This window comes from Schistocerca cancellata, chromosome 9 (genome assembly GCF_023864275.1).
Source record: "Schistocerca cancellata isolate TAMUIC-IGC-003103 chromosome 9, iqSchCanc2.1, whole genome shotgun sequence".
NCBI classification, from domain to species: domain Eukaryota; kingdom Metazoa; phylum Arthropoda; class Insecta; order Orthoptera; family Acrididae; genus Schistocerca; species Schistocerca cancellata.
The window spans coordinates 149,196,759-149,213,756 of NC_064634.1; the positions used below are offsets into that span (position 1 = coordinate 149,196,759).

Consider the following 16,998-nt stretch of genomic DNA (forward strand, 5'->3'; position numbering starts at 1 on the left):
ACTGCTATCTCCTAAGTGCGAGGCATCGTGCGAGGTGTGTTTCGGATGGCATGTAGTGTATCTGAGAGGAAATAATACACTACTGGCCATTAAAGCTACTACACCACGAAGATTACCTGCTACAGACGCGAAATTTAACAGACAGGAAGAAGATGCTATGATATCCCAATGATTAGTTTTTCAGAGCATTCACACAAGGTTGGCGCCGACGGTGACACCTACAAGGTGAGTCCAAGGTATTTCAGTGTTGAAGTAAGTTGGATAGGTAGAAATCATGGAGTCAGAAGGAGGGGGTGGTGATGATTGCCTGGATTTTTGAAGGATTGATCCAAAGGAGCCACTGGTTGCACCAAGTGCTAAGCTCGTCTACTTGGCTTTGAAGGAAGTGCTGGGACAATTTAAAGGTAGGATAGAGGACTAGCAAGGCGATATCACCAGCTTACTGAAGGAGATTGATGGGTGAGGGAAGATGGGGCATTTCAGCGGTGTATCTGAGAGAAAGGAAAGGAAAAACGATGGAGCCACGGGGCACACTCGCAGTAGGGTAGAAGGTACAGGAACTGGTATTATCGATGGTGGGAGAGGAAGGATGACGGTGGGAGAGGAAGAAGGTAATGTGACAGACGGAATTGATAGGGATTAGGTCTGTAGCTTTAACACGGTCATAGACGTTCTGGAGGTCGAGGAACATACACAGTAGTTAAGTTGGAGAGGAGATGGCTAAGTTTCAGGAGCTGGTCATTGGCAGAGGAGGAGGGCTGGAAACGACAATGAGTAACAGGGAGGAAGTGGTTTTGAGTCAGGTAGCGATGGATATGGCAGGAGAGGATGGACTCTAAGAGTGGAGGAGTTGGATTCCTGGTACGCATTTCGCATGGCAGTAATGATGAAAGACCCTGGATGGGGCAACAGGGTGGGGAGCCAGAGGAGGACAAGGGGCAAAGGGACTGGTGAGAAGGACGGGGAGGTGGTCACTGCCAGTGGGATCAAGGGCTTCTGATGTGACAAAGCCAAGGAGGTTTGGGGAAGCGGGGATGATATTAGGGGTGGTGTTACTTTCGTGACGGATATGCTGAGGGAAGGGCGACAAGGTCGCCTTGGAGGGTGGAAAGGAACTGATGCCACCGCCAGAGGGCGGCTGGGTCGCCGCTATGCTTGTTAAAGTCTATGGCTATTACGTAGGGGGAGAAGGTGCTGTCAATATGGGAGAGGAAGTCTTAGGGGCTCTGAGCATTGGAAAGTGGTAGTAAATGGTGGCACAGGCGATCGTGATGGTGGAGAAAAAGACACTGAAGATAAGGTGTGAGACTGCTAGTTCACGGTGTTGACATTACATAAAAAATTGGAGAAAAAGCCCATGTGTATTGGCCGGCGTCACAGGAGCGTCCTCTACCGAAATCCGCGCCCTCTGCAGACACTGATCAAATCTGTGGCGCGCAGGCGTATGTGTAATGGTGGAACTACGTCAGCCCTCTGTCGGAACGCGCGCTCGCAGTGCTAAAAAGTAACGTCAGAGGTCACTAGAGGTGCCATTATGGATAAAATGTTTTCTCTCGAAAGAAATTAAAGAGATGACGGGGGTCCCAAGCCTGATCTAGTTGAAAGCCGCGATAACGTTTAATAAGATTTTGCGCTAGACATAGTTTCGCAGATTCTTTAATTACTTAATCCCAAAAGGATCTCGTCGGGGCCAAGATTTTTGTGGCAGAATAATCCATGTAGCGTCCTGTATTAACACAATGCTCAACTACGGCCGACTTACTGGTCTGCAAAAGGCGAGTGTATCGCTCATGTTCAAAGCAGCTTTCATGTACTGTACGTATCGTCTGACCTTCGTAAGTTTTGCCTCAGTGGTAACGAATTTTGTAAATCCCAGCCTTAAGCAGACTTACGTCGTCCATCACCCAACTGACAAGGGCACTAATCCTCGCCAGTGGTGTTTCCTTACGATCCTGCCTACTTCACATAAAAGGTTGTTGGTGTAAGGAGAGAAATCCCTGGACTTGAACAACGCCTTACTTTGTTGATGTTGTGGATGGTCACGTGTCTTCCTCCTTTGTCGTTGTTGTTTTATGGTGCTCCATCCTGTACAGCCTCTACACCTCCGAGAAACTACTGCAACCTACATCCTTCTGAATCTCCTAAATGTTTTCATCTCTTTGTCTCCCTCTACGATTTTTAACCCCCCTCGCTTCACACCAGTACTAGATTGGTGAATCCTTGATGCCTCAGTGAGTGTCGTACCAACTGATTCCTTCTTCTAGTCAGGATGAGCCACAAATTTCTCTTCTCCCCAATTTTATTCAGTACCTCATCGTTACTTATGTGATCTACGCATCTAATCTTGATCTACGCATCTAATCTTCAGCATTCTTCTGTAGCACCACATTTAAAAAGCTTTTATTATCTTCATGTCTAAACTTCGACCATCATCAGTTATTTTGCTTCCCAAATAGCAAAACTGATCTATCTTAAGTGTATCGTTTATTTCCGCAACACCTGATTTAATTCGACTACATTCTATTATCCTCGTTTGACTTTTGGTGATGTTCATCTTATATCCTCCTCTCAAGACAGTGTCCATTTCGTTCAACTACTCTTCCAAGTTCATTGCTGTCTCAGTTTTTATTTGTTCCCTCTGGTGTTTAATTCCTATTCAAAACTTTTCTTTTGTTTTCTTTACTTCTTTCTCAACATACAGATAGAATAGCACCAGGGATAGGCTACAACCCTGTGCCACTCCCTTCTCAACCATTACTTCCCTTTCGTGCTCCTCGGTCTTACAACTTCCATTTGCTTTCTGTATAAATTGTGAACAGCTGTTCGCTTCCTGTATTTCACCCCTGCGACCTTAGATTTTGAAAGAAAGTATTCTAATCAACGTTGTCGAAAACTTTCTCCAAGGATACAAATGCTGGAAACGTAGGTTTGCCTTTGCTTGAACCTCTGCTGCCTACCGTATTTCATCCCTCAAAGCTACCCGTTCTTCTTCTACTGTATTCCTTTCACCTGTTCTTGTCAGTCGTTCCCTAATTCTACCTGTGAAACTCTCTACAAACTCTGGTTCTTTCAGTTTATCCAGGTCCCAACTCCTTAAATTCTTGCCTTCTTGCTGTTTCTTCAATTTTAATCTCCAGTTCATAACAAATAATTGTGGTCAGTGTCCAAATCTGCCCCTGAAAATGTCTTAAAATTTGAAACACGGTTCCGAAACCTTTGTCTTATCATTATATAATCAATCTGAAAGCTTCTAATGTCCCAAAATCCCTTTTACTTACACAACCCAACTTATCTTGGCTACAGTAATGCGTTCACTATGCTATTCATAGCGGCTTACCCGTGTTGCTGTTTTTAAAATCATTATTAAACCTACTCGTGGATTACCCCCTATTTGATTTTGTATTTATATCCTTGTATTTACCCAACCAGAAGTCCTGTTCCTCTTGCCACCAAACTTCACTAATTCCCATTGTATCTAATTTTAATCTATTCATTTCCCTTTTTAAATTTTCCAAGCTACCAGCCCAATGAAGGATCTGGAATTCCACTCTCTGATTTGTAAAAAGCCAATTTCGTTTCTCCTGATGTCTACGTCCTCCAGAGTAGCCCCCACCAAGATATCCGGAATATTTTATCCAAGAGGATGCCATCATCGTTAAAGGGGACATGCTCGTGAAAATGACCAAACATTTGAAAAAAAGAACATTTCATGCTCATCTCAAAAACGTATAGTTTATTGGCATTATCATTTTCAGTTCATTCTAAAATTGAGGCTGAACATAATGCTCCACAGGGGCTACACCCATCTGTCAGTTTGAAGTGCGCCAGAATACGTGACGCATTATTTTGTTCATCCGTTTTTTTCTGTCATTAATTACAGATCGTTAATACAGGTGTATTCTAGAAGGCACTGACTCCTGGAACCAAAGTACAGGCATGTCTAGAAGGCTATGGTTCGAATGTAAACAAATATCTGAGGATATATGATTTCGGAATCTCATACGCATTTCGTTTTGTAGTTACTCAGGGTTGTTTTGTTTTTGTGTGTGTGTTTCCTGCGCTACAAATGCCGAGAGTAAAGAAATTTAACCCCAAACGGAAGTTTTGCGGCAACCAATTCCAAACACGACCGAATAATGCACTATCAGTTGCTTCAAAAGTTGCCCACAGAAACTGTGTCTACAGGCAGTGCTTCTAAAGGTAAACTTCCGCTTTCTGAATGTAATGAGAACAAGCCTAGTAGTATTGTGAGCAGCAATTACGACGGAAATGTAATTGTGAACATAAAAATATGCTGTCAAGCCTTTTGAAGAGTGCTGTGAAATGTAATTACTGCAATTGTGAAAATAGTATTGATGTTTCTGAGAATATTTCAGCAAGGAAGTGTCTTTCAAGTCGGTTAGTGATGGCCTGTAACTCTTGTACGATGCTCAGTGATACTATGCATCGCCAGCCAGAAACTGATAGTCGACATTACAGTGTAAAATTCAGCTTGCTTCTGCAGTGCGATGTACTGAAAGGAGGAGGAGAACTGCCCAGCCTTTTTGTGCAGTGATGGATTTGACTCAACCTCCACTGAGGCTTGGCAGATACAATAAATTGATAAATAATTCTTTATGTTGTGCAAGTGAACATTCAATGAAAAGAGCAGCAGAAGAAGCAGTAGCCTTGTCTGAGAATACAGACATTGTAGCAGAATTTGATGGATCTTGACAGAAGTGAGGTCATATTTCTCTGAATTGGGTTTTAACTGCCACATTTATTAAAACTGGTAAGATACTAGTTTATGAATGTCTAAAAAAGCACTGCAAGGGTTGTTCAAGTAAATTTGTTGGCACCCATGTTTGTGTAAAGAACTTTGCTAGCCCAAGTGTAAACATGGAAACGAAAGGAGTTCTAAACATTTTTAGAAGTCAGAGGTCAGTCTTTGTGTGAGGTATGTAGGCTACATTGGGAATGGAGACTAAAGGGCGCGCTACTGTTGTTAACGACAGATCCTATAAGGACACTCTGATAGAAAAGCTTGAATGTGTTGGGCATGTACAAAAAAAGAATGGGAGATCGGCTGAGAAAATTAAGTAAAGACTTAAGCGGAAAAAACTGTCAGACGGAAAACAAATAGGTGGTCCAGCTCGTCTTCTTTGATTCAATATTATGGATTAGCAATAAGGATAAATGTAGGAGATTTGGAGAACATGAGACGAGCTGTTTGGTTAACATGGTTTCACAGTGTGTCAACAGATGAAACCCCACACCATGGTTTGTGTCCAAAACTGGAACATTCGTGGTGCAAGTACTGGTTGAGCAGTACTATAGGCATACAATATACCCACCAGCATTCCTTACCACTTGCTGTAATGGAGGCAATTAGGCCTATATAAAGGGCTCTTTCAAATAAAAAATCTACTTAGGAAATGTATGTATGGTCTCTCTCAGAATGCAAATGAAAGCTTTAACAGGTGTATGTGGGAGAGAATACCAAAAACTGTAATTGTTGGGCTGATAGTGCTGAAGATTGTTGTAATGGATGCAATAATAACATTCAATGATGGTGCAGTTTCAAGGATCAAAGTTATGAAGAAATTGAACATTCAGACGGGAAGGAATGTGGCTTCAGCTCTAACTGCTATTGATAAGCGGTGGGTAATCAATGCAGAGAAAGCTGCAGAAGATGCTAAACAGGAGTCAAGGATAAAGAAAAGAATGAAGAGAAAGAGTATGGAGGATAAGGAAACAGGAGGACAACTGGAGTATGAAGCTGGAATGTTCAGAATGAGCGTAGTGGTAAGTTAATCTGTAAATGTTCTTTTGCGATTTACCGAAAACTTCAATTTCAATCATTCAGGTACACTTTTCTCCTAAACGAGTAAAGTTAATCTCACAAAAATTCGTACAGATATTTAGAATGACGTCCTCTAGCTCCCTTGCCTACTACTTCCTGAAAAATTCATAACATGATGATGATTTCGGTGATATTTGAGCTAGATTTTTAAATATTTTTGTTGTAGTAAAATAAATTATTTTTTTTTTCTTTTTCGCAGATCAGCATCAGGGAAGGAAACTGGAGGCATAAAACACTTATGTGAATATTGTCTGTGCTCTGACTATTTTTCCAAGCGTGCAGTCAGAGATTCCAAAGAAACTGGTACCGCAGTGAAATAGTGTTCCGTTTTTTATAGTATTATAAATATTGCTGTCAGTACCAAAATTTAATAAATATCTCAATGATTTTTTGGGAATGCTTTGACTAATGACCCAAACTGTGTGTAAGAATTTTAAGCTATCTCTCATTTACACATCAGTTGCTCTATGAGGGTGAAGATAATGATAAAATGCAGTCCGTTCAAGGGCTTGTCCCTTTAACCATACAGTAGAGGGTCGTGCCATCAGGAAAAAATTCGATCGTAGTTTCCCCTTGTTTTCAGCCGTTGGCAATAACAGCACGCCAAGGCCATTTCGGTTAATGTCACAAGGCCAGATCAGTCAATCATACGGACTGTTGCCCCCTGCAACTACTGTTCAGAAACCACACGTTTGTCTGGCCTCTCAACAGATCCCCCTCCGTTGTGGTTGCACCTGCGGTATGGCTATCTGTATCACTGAAGCACGCTAGCCTCCCCACCAACGGCAAGGTACGTGGTTTCTCCTTAGCGCTGTAGTAATCTGATGTGGAGATTAACCATTATCTTAGAACACCGACTGTATATTTTCTATCTCCTTTGTAAGGCTGTCTGCATCAGAAACAACATGAGCCAGTGTATCAACGTTCTAAGGACGCCGGTAGTTTGTGAAGGGTGATGGCAGCTGGACGCTTCCAGACAGGAGACAGTATGTCTGGGCTTACCGTAGAACACAATGCCCTAATGATCCATCCACTCTCCTAGTAACAAAGACGTCCAAAACCGATAAGCAACCATCCTTCTCTATTTCAAAAGGAAAATTTTTGTTCTTGTGCAAGAAACGTAACAGTTCTTCTTCACAATCAGGCCACGCTACAAATGTGTGATCTACATATCGCCAGAATACTCTCGGTTTAAGTTCTGGCAAAGCAAATGTCGTTTCCTCAAAGTCTCTCATACAAAAATTTGCACACAGAGGAGAGAGAGGACTGCCCATAGCAAAGTCATCAGTCTGGTCAAAATATTCGTTGTTAAATAAAAAGTAGGTTGAGCAAAGGACATGATGGAAAAGTGCTGCTACATCGGCCGTCGAAGTACTGCTGATGAGAGACAAAGAATCTGTAAGAGGAACTTTAGTGAAACGTGAGATGACATCAAAAGGTCTTGGTAGGGAGCAAGGTGTATAGCCAAACCGTACGTGGCGACGTCGATATTATTGACGTCATGTAATAATACATTCCGGTAACCCAACAAGCACTGCCCGCGAAATGCAAGTTTGCGATATCGTCTCCCTTTTCGGCACATAGCTGTAATCAGCCAGAAAGTTCCCCTTCACATATTCGACGCGGTTGACTGAAGTAGTTCTTCATATATGAAGAAAAGTAGAATAATACCCAGAACCTGTGCCTTTTATACAGATTGTATTATATTTGCGAATGTTATGTGTGTTCCTGCATTTCGAGTCAATTTTATAATGGTGCGATCATCTAGTGCAGATTTGAGTCGTCGATTAAAGACTCGGAGCTCCCGACATTATTTACTTTGTGATTTAAATACGAAGTGGGAGCCAAGAAAGACTTACGTTGTGCTGTTACTTACTTCGACCCTCACAATCAGGTAATGTAATTACATCGCCTTCAAAATGTTGTCAGCTGCACGTAATCACCTGCCCCAAACGTAGTATGGCAATATGTAGCTCAGCCTTAAGGGCAGTTCTGATCCTCCGCACGTGCTGTATGGGAAGGGCCGCAGGTGGCTGGACCGCACGCTATGCAATGCATCATCTGGCGTGCTGCAGCAAGTGCGCATATGGGGTGGAGCTAAATCATATTCCAGAGTGTGACTACACTTTCCTCCGTTTCCGTGAACCAAAATTAAGGAAACTTTGAACTACGCAATTATGTAAAAGTGCGTAGCCGTCATATAATTTCCAAGTTAATACACTACTGGCCATTAAAATTGCAACACCACGAAGATGATGTGCTACAGACGCGAAATTTTAAATTTTAACCGACAGGAAGAAGATGCTGTCATATGCAAATGATTAGCGTTTCAGAGCATTCACATATTGTTGCCGCCGGTGGCGTCACCTACAACGTGCTGACATGAGGAAAGTTTCCAACCGATTTCTCATACACAAAAAGCAGTTGACCGGCGTTGCCTGGTGAAACGTTGTTGTGATGCCTCGGGACAGGAGGAGATATGCGTACCATTACGTTTTCGACTTTAATAAAGGTCGGATTGTAGCCTATCGCGATTGCGTTTGATCGTATCGCGACATTGCTGCTCGCCTTGGTCGAGATCCAATGACCGTTAGCAGAATATGGAATCGGTGGTTTCAGGAGGGTAATACGGAACGCCGTGCTGGATCCCAACGGCCTCGTATCACTACCAGTCGAGATGACAGGCATCTTATCCGCATGGCTGTAACGGATCGTGCAGCCACGTCTCGATCCCTGAGTCAACAGATTTGGACATTTGCAAGACAACAACCATCTGCACGAACAGTTCGACGACGTTAGCAGCAGCATGGACTATCAGCTCGGGGACCATGGCTGCAGTTACCCTTGACGCTGCGTCACAGACAGGAGCGCCTGCGATGGTGTACTGAACGACGTACCTGGGTGCACGAATGGCAAAACGTCATTTTTTCGGATGAATCCAGGTTCTTTTTACAGCATCATGATGGTCGCATCCGTGTTTGGCGATATCGCGGTGAACGCACATTGGAAGCGTGTATTCGTCATCGCCATACTGGCGCATCAACCGACGTGATGGTATGGGGTGCCATTGGTTACACGTCTCGGTCACCTCTTGTTCGCATTGACGGCACTTTGGACACTGGACGTTGCAGTTCAAATGTGTTACGACCAGTGGCTCTATCCTTCATTCGATCCCTGCGAAACCCTACATAACAGCAGGATAATGCACGACCGCATGTTGCAGGTCCTGCACGGGCCTTTCTGGATGCAAAAAATGTTCGACTGCTGCCCTGACCAGCACATTCTCCAGATCTCTCACCAATTGAAAACGTCTGGTCAATGGTGGCCGAGCAGCTGGCTCGTCACAATAAGCCAGTCACTACTCTTGAGGAACTGTGGTATCGTGTTGAAGCTGCATGGGCAGCTGTACCTGTACACGCCATCGAAGCTCTGTTTGACTCAATGGCCAGGCGTATCAAGGCCGTTAATATGGCCAGAGGTGGTTGTTCTGGGTACTGATTTGTCGGGATCTATGCACCCAAATTGCTTGAGAATGTAATCACATATCAATTCTAGTAAAATATATTTGTCCAATGAAAACCCGTTTATCATCTGCATTTCTTCTTGGTGCAGCAGTTTTAATGGCCTGTAGTGTATTTTTCGTAGATATGGATATATACAAACAATTTTAAGTAGTTAAAAACAAATTACAGTTTGCATATTAGAAAGAGTGTGGAGTTAATGGGGAGGGTACGTGAAGAAAGGGAAGGGTATGTTAATAACATATCTTGAATTTGTGAGCAATTAAGAATGACTGTGTGAAATAACATTGTGCAAAAGTGGTGTATGCGCACTTACACTGATTGAATGAAAAGCGTGAAAACACACCTGAAGCAATATCTTAACGCAGGTCCCTATATCGAGTAAAGATATCGTTAACTGTAATTTATGTGGCACTTCGAAAATAATACTTTGGTGATTAAGGCAAATTCCATTTAAGATCGGTCCGCCAGGAGGTTTTCCCAAATAAATGAGATCACATAAAACTCTCATTCCCTATCAGTAGAATCAGCCAGTCAGAGGCGCGTGTGCCCACGTTCTGGGACCAGGAGGTGTACTGGGCGGGCTACGGTCTAGGGTCGCAACAGAATCACCGTTGCGTAAGGTCGTGTATCAAGTCGCTCCGGTGATTCTATTAAAACAGTGTGTGTCTCGATGAGAATAAAGAGTTCACAGACAATCAGAAGTGTACATATGTACAATATCTGATTTTACTTGATAATTTAGTCAATATAGTCCGGGGACGTTATTTTAACATCGGATAAATCACGTACAGATTTCCCCAAGCTTCAGTCTTAGGACCGTTATTGTTACTCATGTCAATTCGTTTAACATACGAGAAGCAGAATTAGTTCTTCCAGCGAATGACATTACTAATGTAATAAAAGCAAAACATATATACAGAAACAGAATAAATGGTGAACAGTGTTCTTAAAAGTATCATTGGATGGTTTCCTGTGAATGGTCTCATTTTGTTTTAAAGGTTACAACATACTCAGTTCTGCATATCTATGGGCCCTACACCAATACAAATAAGTGCAAGACACGCGAGGAAATAATAAATAGCGTGGAAACTTCAAAATTTTGGTTGATGAGAATTTAAACTACAGAAAGCACATTTTGGAACTCACAATACAACTTAGTTCCGCCGCATATGCAATTAGAATTATTGAAATTCTTGGGGAGAGAGAAATTTGTAAGTTAACAAATTTGCATATTTCATTTGCTGAAGTAATCTGTAGAAGAATCTCTATTATTGTAACGTGTAGTAATGGTAGTTACAAATTACTAACTTGCATCTCTATGTTTCGTAAAGAAAAAACTTATAAATGTTCAGTATGTAGTGATATTTACAAATTAGTTTTTGATGTGACTGTAAAATGACTCGTTATACGTAATTATGATTTATTGTGGAAAATGTTCCATGGAACATGAAACTAAATAAGTAACCGATGTTAGTTCTCATGTACTTTCATCAAATGAAATAGTCTTTTGTTACTATATGTCGTAAGTCTACGTGGCGTATTAAGCACAGATTGCTTGGAAGCTAAGTAATAGATTGTGTGGTAACTTTGGTAAACGTAAAAACATAACTGAGACTGAAATGCAGACACTTTAGAAACTACGCTAATGTGCGTAACTGAAGGACAAAAGTAACATTCACATGATGTCTCACTGCCAACAAACAAAACTCTATAAAACTTGGACGATACATACAAAGAACTGCTACAGTATAGTACAGAATGTAACAAAGAAATATGCAACGAGATAAACAGAAATTACACTTTCTTCAAAGAAAGTAATTACGCAGAAGTCACCACGATTTATGATGGACCCCTGGACGTTACGAAAGGCGGCTCATGGTTCTTAACACCGTGTGCTCTCACGCTGGCCACAAGGTTGGTAAAGAGTTCCTGCGGAGGGGCGTTCCATTTCTGCATCAGCGCGGTCCACAATTGATGGATGGTCCCGCATTGTCACCCATGAAAATGAAGTCAGAGCCAAATGCACCGCTGGAAAGACCCATGTCGGGAAGAAGCACTGTGTCACAATACTGTTGGCGGTGGATGTACTGTTTTCAAATATTAATACACCATTACGCCCAGACCACCAAAATCCTGTTCGACAATGTTTCCGCGTTTATTGCGTATTACCACCTCTCGCTATTTTGAGCGTACCTCCAGAGTAACAATTCAGACTAAATCTGCTCTCATCCGCGAACAGCAGGCGATCCCACCTTTCGTTGGCCAGTTCCCTATGTTCTTGGCACCATCGCAAATGGTGCCGCCCGTGTGTGGATGTCAGCGGAATACAACGTACTGGTCGTCGGGCAAAGAGCAGTCCGCTGAAACCGCCGTGACACTGTGGTAGGCGAGGTTGCGTGCCTTGCAGTCCTTTTAAATGTGGTTGCAACTGCAACTGCTATTTGACGTCGGCCCCTTTTTTGCCTGCTGCATCATGTAGCGATCGTCTGCCGCAGTAGTTATCGTGATCGTCCACCTCCTTTCCTTCGGTCGGCAGTGCCTGTGGTTCGGAACATTCACTATGCAAACCGAACAACTCACGAGCTGCACTCTTACTGTTTGTCTTCCTTTTTACCTAAGTGTCTTCCGTGTGTGCACTCATCCAAAAGTGTTCTCCTACCCACACTGTAATGAAGAACAGCACCACGGCGCACAGTAACTGCTCGCCGATTGACACGCACTATCTTATCCCGTTCCTTGAACCACCTCGTGTTGTGCGGCTAGCCGCATTTGATTCTATACTCTCGATAACCTCACGCCAAGTAACGTACAACTTTTCATACCGACTGGGAGACCTTGGCACCTTGCAATTTCATTCATTTCCACAGAATAGTTAGTATGTTGTGTTACTTTATCTATCTCGGCCTTAAATTTTGCAGAACAGTGTAACAATCGGGATTTACTAACAGAATGTCATATGTTCATTGAAGTACAAGCTACAAATGTAAACGTAATATGTGAAAGCTATATTTTAAATATAAACTCTTGATCAGTGTTCCAGAGACTTGTAATTTCCATTAGAATACGGATTTAAAAGCGGTGTTGCAATTTCAAGTATACGGAAACCTAACCACAAAAAGTAAACTTCCTTTATCTCCGAATAAATATGGTACAATCTAGTTACACATGCTATGCTATAAAAGTTTTTCACTTTTTTGCTGAATAACTGTGTGTCGCCCTAGATCAGCCATCTAAAGATATGGAGCTTATTGTGGTGAGTGAAACCACGTGTTACAGGATAGCTGTCACGTGACATTTGACTTCAGCAGCCTAGCCGTTGCACAGTGTTTCATCCAATGATCGAAAAAGTTTTTTAACTCTTCCAAAGGGCCTCCAGAGGTTTTTTTCACATCTTGTAAGTGCTGAAAACGATCCTCTTTTACACGTCATTTTAAGTAGCAGGAAAACGTCGTGATTGATAGTAACCCTGAAGGAATGGAGATGGTGGGGTGTCCAGGGGGGGGGGGGGGGGAGAGCGAGCATCGAGTTCCATTCCGTGAGTGGGGCTGAAGCGAATCATAGTCACTTTGCTGTAACGGAAATCTGACTGGTGGTCGGTTCTGTCATATAGAAAAAGTAGACAGGCAGGGGAAAGCAGTCCCTTGATCGCCAAAAATTCAGTTTTCAGTGAACCGGAAAACATTTTTTTATGAGAAAAAAATCTCTGCTATTGATTAAATACCACGTGTGGAACGCACACGTAAGAGGATAAAATTCGACTCCCTTCCACCTCCCAAAGGCTTCATATTTACTTTTGGGTCTACAACACATGGTCTTCCTACACTTGGAGTTTGTCCGATGTAACTTCTCTAGATATTTCCGTATTGCTAACTAACTATCCTTTGAGTTCAGTTTCATCACAAGTCTTCATTCAGTTCCACGTCAGGTTCAGTATTCCGTAGGCTGATGACATTGCTATCTTCAGTGAAAGTGAAGAACAATTACAGCATGTGTTGAGTAGAATGAGCAGTCTCAATAGTACAGAATGCGGATTGAGAGTATAGGGAAGAAAGACAAGAGTAACAAGTAGCAGAAATGAGGTCAGTGAGAAACTTGACATCAGAATTGGAAATCACGAAGTAGACACCGTCAAGGAAGTCTGTTACCTAGGCAGCAAAACATCCCATGACGAGCGGAGCAAGGGGGGCGTAAAAAGCAGATTGTCATTGGCAAAGAAGGCGTTTCTGGCCAAGAGAATTCTACTAGCATCAAAAATAGGCACTATTTTAAGGAAGACATTTCTGAGAATGTGGGAAAACAGGAACAGAATAGAAGAGTGTGAGGTATGCTGCTCTAGAAGGGTGTTGAAAATCAGATTGACTAGTAAGGTGAGAAATGGGGAACCCTACAGAATCAGCGAAGAAAGAAAAACATCGCAAATACAGACAAGAAAAATGGACAGGATGATTAGACATCTGTTGAGACATGCGGTAATAATCTCTATGGTACTAGAGGGAGCTGTGGAGGGTGAAAACTGTAGAGGGAGGCAGAGAGTGGAATTCATGTAGCAAATAATTGAGAACGTAGGTTGCAAGTGCCACTCTGAGGTGAAACGGTTAGCATAAGAGAGGAATTCATGGCGGGCGCATCAAACCAGTCAGAAAAACAAACCACGTAGTTTGTTTCTAATGTGCCAGTGCAAAAATAAATCGAAATGAAACACGACGTCTACTTGAAATTTGTGTTTTACAGCTGGGTTTCATTCGAATGGAAATGGGCAATTTCCTAGTGACTGTTACAAGGAAATCGCTGACGTTAAAAAACGTCTTCGTATCCGCGCACAATGTATGTTACGTAATTGCGCAACACATTGGCGTAATATGATTTTGTAGTTCTATATTCACGTCTACACGTACACTGACTTACTAATAGACTATGACCACCGTCTTAATAGCGTGTTGGAACACCATTGAAACGTAGTACTGACTCCGGCTGGGACGTCCGGAATGTATGTTACGAGCAGGCATCGGCCATCAACCTAGTGAAACGTGATTCATCCTACCAGGTGACGTTTGCCACTGATCCACGGTGCAGTCTCCATAATCCTGTGCCCACTGTTGTAACTGACGACGTCTTTGGGGCAATGAGGGAGCACGTAGGGACGTGTTTAACCATGTTAGCTGAATATTGTGCATTGAAAGACATGTGCCTATACCAGCTTTGTGCTCAGTCGTCAGATCTGCCACAGAATGACAGAGCGGGCAGGCTTCCGACCTCCACTTTCTGCGATGAGGCGTGGACGTCCAACTTGTCGCTTACAATACTCGTCGTTTCACCATCCCGCAACCGTTCTGCACACTTGCTTACGATAGTTGCACCGTTAACAGCCGACCAGCTTTTCCGTTTCCGAGATGATTATTCTCTGCCCAATGTCGAAGTCGCTTGCACTGAGGTGACTAATATATTGTTCGACTTCCATTTGCCCGACGTAGTGCAACAACTCGGCGTGGCAAGGACACAAAAAGTCGTTGGAACTTCTCTGCAGAAATACTGAACCATGCTCCCTCTATACCCGTCCATAATAACAAAAGAGTTGCAGGTTCAGGACCTTGGGCATGAACTGACCTCTCGATGATGTCCCATAAATGTTCCATGGTTTTCATGTCGGACGATCTGGATGGCCCAAACATTCGCTCGATTTATCCAAAATGTTCTGCCGGTGCGTTGCCATCCATAAAAACTCCGTTGTTGGAGGACATGAAGTCCACAAATGGCTGAAATTGGTCTCCAAACAGCATAACTCAGCGATTTCCAGTCAATGATCACTTCAGTTGGGAAAGGGACCCATTCCGTTCCATGTAAACACAGCCCACACATTATGGTGCCACCACCAGCTTGCACAGTGCCTTGTTCACAACTTGGGTCCATAGCTTCGTGGGGTCTGCGCCACACTCGAACCAATCCATCAGCTCTTCCCAGCTCAAAACGAGACTCGTCTGACCAGGCCAGGGTTTTCTATTTGTCTAGGGTCCAACTGATATCGTCACGAGTCCTGGAGCGCCGAAGGCGATGTCGTGCTGTTAGCAAAGGTACTCGAGTTGGTCATTTGCTGCCATAGCTCATTAACGATAAATTTCGCTTGGCTACCCTGACAGATACGTTCGTCGTACGTCCCATATTGATTTCTGCGAATAATTGTCTGTTAGCAACGACACTTCTACGCAAACGCCGCTGCTCTCTGTCAAGTGAAGGGCGCCGGCCACTGCGTTGTCCGTGGTGACAGGTAATGCCTGAAATTTGATATTCTTGGCATATCTTCTCACTGTGGATCTCAGAATACAGCATTTCCTAACGATTGCGGAAATGGAATGTCCCATTCGTCAAGCTCAAGCTACGCTGCGTTCAAAGTCCTTTAATTCTCGTCGTGTGGCCACAATCACGTCGGAAACCTTTTCACATAATCACATTGCAAATTATGCAAATTACAAAATCAGAGATCAAACTCCATATTAATACCTGCCGTCCCAGAACTGGAGTTTAGTGAAGATCTCCGTAACGCTCTCACAGTTGTTATACGAATCCGTGATGAAACGGATGACTTTCCTTTGATTCTTCTTTACATCCTCTGTTATTCTCCTTGTTGTCCTATGCTATTTGTGTCTGATAAGATGCTGAGACGAGCTCCGTTGTTTTTCAGCTAATGTGTCGCTCCGCTTAAATGTCTAGTAGAGATACAGTACATCTGCCCAAGCAAAACAGTTGACTAACGTTAACTTGACAGTAATATTGCACATGGTTACTGATGGATATAAAATGATTTATGCTTTACTCTTTTCTCCCGGTTGTGTTATGTATAGCTATCACGGGTCCCGGCATCTCTAAATCAAAACCTGCAACCTCGAAAACGTGAAATCTGGTGGTACTTTACGTCCATACGGGGCACATATGTCCAAATTTCCTCCAAATTTCCTCCTAAGTATCCTTTCTGTCAAAATATTTCTTTGGACTTAAATGAGTGTTCAAATGGTTCAAATGGCTCTGAGCACTATAGGACTTAACAGCTGTGGTCATCAGTCCCCTAGAACTTAGAACTACTTAAACCTAACTAACCTAAGGACATCACACACATCCATGCCCGAGGCAGGATTCGAACCTGCGACCGTAGCAGTCGCGCGGTTCCGGAGACTGCGCGCCTAGAACCGCGAGACCACCGCGGCCGGCTTAAATGCGAGTACTATCACTATGTCACAGACATGGAAGTAATACTTGGATCTGGTTTTAGTAAGTTTAGATGATAGCAGATGGCTGGGTAAACATAAGGGACAACATCAGGTTTTTTTCCTTAGCGGTAATAATTAATGTAAGTTTATATGGCTGCTAATTGAAGTCTAGAAAGGCAGTGATTTTGAGCTAGTAATGTGACCAAATTTGTTTAAAGCAGTTAAACTGGCACTAGTATTTCTGATCTCTGCCATGAATTACTAACTTTTATACAGAAGTGTAATTTGAATACCTTTAGAGATGTTTTCTTACTGGTGGATTAGTTAGCTGCATCAGTTCTGACCAACCTGCAACAATAAACACTGTTAATAATCTTTCTTCGTAGCTACTTATCATAAAATATTATACATTGTTTGCCAAACAAAATATAGC

General features: G+C 42.8%; 1 protein-coding gene across 1 annotated transcript in view; it reads right to left on the reverse strand.

Annotated features, from left to right (window-relative positions):
- LOC126100947 (potassium channel subfamily K member 13) overlaps positions 1-16,998 on the reverse strand; it is a 1,039,067-nt gene that overhangs the window by 807,351 nt on the left and 214,718 nt on the right. The window contains exon 2 of the mRNA XM_049911608.1: positions 16,859-16,913. The gene's annotated coding sequence lies outside the window, so the exon portion shown is untranslated. The remainder of the gene's footprint in view (positions 1-16,858; positions 16,914-16,998) is intronic.